A 6,597-nucleotide genomic window follows, 5' to 3' on the forward strand; every position below is an offset into this window, starting at 1 on the left:
CAAAGCCAGAGCAATGAAGAGCAGATCAGTGGTTGCAGGGGGGCGGGGGGAATAGGTCTGCAGAGGGGCAACCCCAGGTGGGTTTGGGGCTCACGGAACGGATTTGTATCCTGATTGCCATGGTGGTTACACCAATCTACACATATGTTAAAATGCATAGAAATGTACCCTAAAAGTCAATTTTACTTCATATGAATTTAAAAAAAAAAACACAAAAAATAGTGATCCATGATATTGTCATTCTAACTCAGCCACTCACTTCCAGTCCCTCCTCCCTCTTTTTTCTTCATTCTCTGCAACCCGAAACTTTTTTTTTTTTTAAAGATTTTATTTATTCATTTGAGACACAGAGATACAGAGAGAGAGAGAGAGCATGAGCAGGGGGAGAGGCAGAGGGAGAGGGAGAAGCAGGCTCCCCGCTGAGCCAGGAGCCAGACTTGGGGCTGGATCTGGGGACCCTGGGATCATGACCTGAGCTGAAGGCAGATGCTTAACCTTCTGAGCCACCCAGGTGCCCCGCCACCAGAAACTTCTTAAAGAGGAGGCACCTTCCACCAGGTAAATAGTTGTCATCCTTAATAACCTGGCTTTGTTACTCTGCACACAAAGGGAATTGAGTGTTGACTAAATGATCCCACACAAACATTTCTGTTGGAGAGGAAGGAAGGGAGGGAGGAAGAATTCAATCATTACAGAAATGTGTGTAGAAGCGAAAGCCCTCAGGAATCCCACCTTCCAGAATTAACCACTGACAGAAGCTTCCACCAGAACCATTTCAAAGCAATTTCATACAGTTGTTTCCTCACAAGGTTTAGAACCCATATGGTGGGATTTACTCTGATTGATTGTTCAAGGAAAACAAGGATGGCCCTGGGGAGAATGACCTTGAAAGGGTAACATCGGGAGGCCAGCCCATCCTCACATCAAGTCAAAGCATTTCACAGCTGGACGGAGCGACCTGGTTCATTAAAGACCCTCCCTGTCCCTCTCTGACACCACCCCCAATGGCGGCCTCTCCCCTGCAGCCTGCCCTTCCACCCGCTGCTGGCTGCCACTTCCTGCCCCGCTAGCTCCATTTGCGATCACTGTTTGGGATCATTTAGTCAACACTCGATAAATGATTCACTGGTCTGTTCCTTGCTTCCTTATTCAAAAATACTTACTGAGCCCCTCACCTGTGCCAGGCACGGTGCTAAGTCGTGGAAACACCGTGGTGAACAAGACCCACAGAGTTCCTGCCCTCCCGGAGCTTCCATTCTCATCCGAGAGAGAGCGACTCACCGCAGCATGATTCTGTCACGTATTCAACAGCATCTGTGCTGAAGGCTAGTCAACAGAAGTACATGGTGTGGTGAGAACACAGCTGACCAGGCCAGCTTCCCCGAGGAAGGGGATGAAGCCGCGACCTGCAGGTGAGCAGGACTCGGCCAGGTTCAGCGGGGAGGGAAGCGCATGCGAGGCCGAGGGAATGGCGTCTGCAAAGGTCAGGATGGCTCATGTGTATTGTGGGGACTGGCGGTGCTGGGGTCACAGCAGTGGACAGGACATGATGACTGGTCTCCAGGGAAATGTGTTGGGGGCTTTCGCCACTGGCTTCGTGGCCTCCTTTCCCCTCTCCCTGCATGGGAAACAGAACACTCCCTGGAAGGCTCAGGGCAGGGGATGGAAACCCACCAGACCCGGGCTCCTATCAGCTCACTATGTGTGTAAAAATGGGCAACAGCTTAGTCTCTCTGTGTCTCATTTTTCCCACCTGTCGAATGGGTATGAAACAACAACATATGAGGGTTTTATGAGGTAATGCACACAAAGCCATGATCACAATGCACGGCACTTCAGCAGCCTTGGCTCATGGTAGCTTGTGTTGGTGTTAATATTATTAGAGACACCAGGGTGCCTGCCCCTGGAGGTGCAGTCTCTCTCTAGTTAAATATGGAGTTCACACGGATCCAGGGAGGGTCTTCCAGCCTCAGGATTCCTGTGGGCAAAAATCCAGGCAATGACTGTTGGAATGACATTCCTTGAATACATCAAGCTTGTTTGGGGAGTAGACTTACATCTGTCAGTGACACAGGCTGGAGGCTAGAGGACAGCTAAGACCCATCGAGGTTCCTTAGATGACAGATGGGTGCTGCTGGTTGACCTCAGCCCACTCCCCTCCCTGCCTCCTGCTCCAGAGCAGGACTCCCATCCAAAGGATTCCAACCATGCCGTGAGTAATGAGAACCCCACAAAGTCCTCTCCGGGCTGAGGAGTCACGGGTTTTGCCTTCCCAGAAAAGCACCTTTGCTTCAGTGGGAGTATGCCTTTGGACTGATAAAGACTCGCCCTGTCCAGTTATGGGTAGGAATATTGCAAGGGGGTGAAGCTATTTTTTGCCACATGTTCTATCTCTCCGGCAGGCACAGGGACATTGCTTGGGATCAAATAGCCCCAGCCATAGAAGGTCATGGAGCTGAATGCTAGAAGGCCTGGCTCTCAAAGGGCCAGCCTGGGGGCGGGTGGGATGATTGGCATCATCAGATGGGGGTCTTAGGACCTTTAGCTGTCATCCATTCCATCCCCTGGCCCAGCCCCAACCCACTGTCCACAGGACTCCTGTTGAACCTATTCCCTGGGCCCAGAGTCTGGTGGCAACTGTTTATTTTTAGCCTATGATTCCCCAAGAATGCGGGTGGGCCTCTCTGAAGCAGGGGGAGGGGGGAGGGAGGAAGGAGGAGGGAGAGGAACTTCAGGGCCCGGAGGGCCAGGAAGGACACAGCCCAGCCCAGGCCCTTAACCCAGCCCTGTGACAGCCTCCTATATAGGGACAGGGCCAAGTCCTCTCCTTTCTTGGGCCAGCGCATCTCAGGACCAGCTTGGCCCCGTGTCCCTGTGTTCCCCTTTTTTTCTTTCCCGAGGACCCTAGAGACCCTCTGTTTTTCTAGCCACCCCCACACTCTTAGTCCTTTGGGGTTCTCATACTCAACCATAGTGGGTGTGCAACGGGACTCATCAACACCCTTCCCTTCTTCCTGCCTCTAAAGAGATGCCCCAGGTTCATCTCCTGGGCCTGCCTGGCACAGAGTAGGTGCTTAATAAATACATATAGATGGAAGGATAGATCTCACTGCTCTTTCCCATAGGCAAGAGGCCTGAATAATGTAAGAACTAATAAAAGGGGAAGTTATAGAAGTTTAGAAACTTACAAAACCCTTAAGTCATTGTCCTGGGTTGCTACTTCCTGTCTCTTTTCTGAGAAGTTCCCTGGAACCCCTGGGCCTCAATTTGGCCTCTGTGATCTGGGGGAAAGGCACCCACCCCTTCTTTTTCGATTCTACCTTCAGGCTTCCCTTGACCTTTCTTTCCTGGATACCCAGGCCCTGCCCCACAGAAAGTCGGGCAAAAGGGAAACAATCTGGCTGAGCTGGCTCCAACCTGGCCCCACCACATACTTGCCTGGGACCCAGGGCAAGGTGCTCTGCACCCTGTAAGAGGTTGTCCAGCCATCAGTGGGCTTGTTGGCATGACTAGCCTGTCTGGAAGTTAAACAGCTGGCACACAGTAGGTGCTTAATAATTGTTGTTTTATTATCATTAAAGAGATGGTGTGGAAAACCAAGCCTTCTTTTCTAACATCTTCTTCTTTCATGCTATACCTGATCATTCTTATATTTATAGGATGCTTTAATATTTTATAAAGCACTTTCACATCCATTAGCTCATCTGATCCCCACACAACCCCCTTAGAAGGGCTAAGTCATTATTAGATGATTATTATTCCCATTATACAGATAAGGGTACTCCTGCTCCAGAAAAACGCAGATGGGTCTTGTTTGCTTTTGTGTGTCAGCGCCTGACCCAGGGCCTGGCACCGAGCAGGGACTCAAAACAAAACAAAGCAAAACACTTTTTTTTTTTTTTTAAGATTTTATTTATTTATTCATGAGAGACAGAGAGAGAGAGGCAGAGGGAGAAGCAGTCTCCCAAGGAGCAGAGAGCCCGATGCGGGACTCGATCCCAGGACCCTGGGATCATGACCTGAGCCGAAGGCAGACGCTTAACCATCTGAGCCACCCAGGCGCCCAAAACAAAGCAAAACACTTTTGAAGGAATGGCCTAGACAGTGTAATCCTATGCAGGATGCCACTTACTGGTTCCTCACCTGTAGAGTGGGGATTGATGTTGTAGCCTATACACAGGAAATTCAAATTCTAGAATTCATTTTCACAGTAAGGCTGGGTCTTCTGAACAGGCAGAAAGGGAGGGAGGCATGTGTACCAAGCCCTTTCCCCTTTTCTGAGAGGAGAGACCAGCTGGTCGTTTCTGGAGACTAACTAGGAAGTGCCTCTAACAGGGACATGGGTAGAGCTCATTCTTAGAAGATCCCAGACCAGATCCTCAATATCCTCACATCCTGGGACTTTGGTTTCTCCTGGTTTGCCCAGCTGGAAGCTGAATTTTAGAGAGGAGACAGGCCTGCCTGTGGGGGTAGTCGTGGGAAAGAAATCCCAGAGGAAGTGGGAAGTCTTCCGGTGTAAAAATTACAATTTCCTCTACTATTGACACCGTGGGGAAAACATTCTGCTGCATTTGGAAGAGATGGGGTGGGATGGATGAAAATGAAAGGGAAAACCAAAATACGTACCATCCCTTTTTAGGTCAAAAATCATTTTATTAATTTAGGGACATAAAAATGTGTTATGTATAAGCTGATTTCACCGCAAGTAATCACAGTCAGCATATTGCATTTCAAAGTATAATCCTTGTTGTCAGGCAATAATGATATATCTGTGATTTACTAATCTGTGATTTAATTTATTGGGATTTTTTTAAAAAATGGAGCTATAGCTGGTAAGTTCCCAGAAATCTCTTTAGCTTGCCTGCTGAGGAGAAGCAGAAGTCACCTGCACTTGACTTCAAGAAAGCCTCGAATGTTGTGGGAGCTTGGGGTTTATAAAGAGACACCACACATCTTTTAAGAAAGTTGCCAAGACTGTGTAGGAGGAAAAACTCCAACTCACTGATGACAACATTTGTCCCTTGAAACTTAGCTCATCATTGTAAGTGTAGGTTTTATTTTCTAGTGAATGTAAATCGTGGGGTTTTTTTTTTTTTTTTTTTCCTCAGAATAATTTACAGTGCTTTTGGGTTCTTGGAACTGGGCTCACTCTATCCCAGAAAGGGAAAACTGGGGAACTGATTATTAAAGCTGACATGTATTGAGCATCTACCATGTGGGAGGTAGTCTAGTCACTGTTCTAATGGCTTCACATGCATTCATTTAATCCCAATAACAGCTCCATGTTACAGGTACTGTTATTATTCCCATTTCACAGATGAGAAAACCAAAGTTTAAGGAAGCAAGGTGACTTGTCTAAGGTCCCATGGCCACCAAGTGGCAGAACCAGGATTTGAATGTAGCTTGAGAGCAAAGCGGTTCGTTATGAAAATTAGGCTCGAGACCGCCCGCATTTAGTCAAGTTGCCTCCTCCAAGTGAAACAGGGCAAACTCCCCCTCTTCAGCCCCATCATCCCATGGAACCACTTGGGTGGTTGATAAAAGTACACCAACGCTCCTAAAACGTTGCTTTAGATTCTGAACCCAGAGCAACTGTAAACTCTTTAAATTTTCATTTTATTTTTTTTATTTTTTTTAAAGTTTATTTATGTATTTTTAGTAATCTCTACACCCAGTGTGGGGCTCAAACGCAAGAGTTGCATACTCTACCGGCTGAGTCAGCCAGGTGCCCCTAAATTTTCATTTTAAAAGAATTCTTTCTTCAATCCCTTTTATAGATGATGAGGTCACTGGGGCAAGAAATGACCAAGTCCTAATCCCTTCCCAGCTCTGTATTTCTCAGGATGGCTCTAACTAGTCTGTGTGCGACCTTGTGAAGAAGCAGCAAAAGATCACGTTTCTGAGCCCTCCCATTTACTTTGACACTTACTTATGGAGTGCTAGACCCTGAAAGGGGCCGGAAACTCGGGGAGAATAAGGCTCTGTCCCCCTTCCGCTCACCTCCCAGTGGGTGACGGGAATGGACCAGGAAACGCAGAGAAGAATTCGATTATGGGGACTGGATAAGTGTTCGGAGGGAAAGCCCACTTTTTGGCCTGGAAAGGCCAGTGGCCTGTCCAGCTCTTGGCCACCGGGGCTCGGGGAGTGGGCAGGAGCACTCCCAGTGCCACCAAGACTGAAAGTCGTTAAGAGGAAGCCCCCAGGCCGGGGGCGCGGAGTACGGAGTCTTGCAATCACGGCGATTCCCCAGCTGCAGAGGGGCCGCTTCCCCTTGCTGCCCAAGCCCAGGTCAGCGTGCCCTCGGTGCCTGTTCAGAGCTTCCCTGTAGCTTGGCTTGATTTTTGACATGACTTTGGGAGTGCAAAATCTACCTGGGAGTGTTGGGACAACTTATCTTAAGTATTTGATCTTCGGGGAGATTTGCTTTTCAGGAGCAACATTTCTTCGAGGAGTCAAAGAGGTGCCTGGAAAAAAATGCCCCTCACCTCCACCGCCAGGCCTCTACTCCCACCTGCCCTGCACAGCCAGCCCTAGCAGGAGGCTCCTGGGAGCAGGAGGATCCGGGCAGGGACCACGTCCTCCTGTGAGCCTGATGCC

Source organism: Neomonachus schauinslandi, chromosome 7 (genome assembly GCF_002201575.2).
Source record: "Neomonachus schauinslandi chromosome 7, ASM220157v2, whole genome shotgun sequence".
Classification (NCBI taxonomy): Eukaryota; Metazoa; Chordata; class Mammalia; order Carnivora; family Phocidae; genus Neomonachus; species Neomonachus schauinslandi.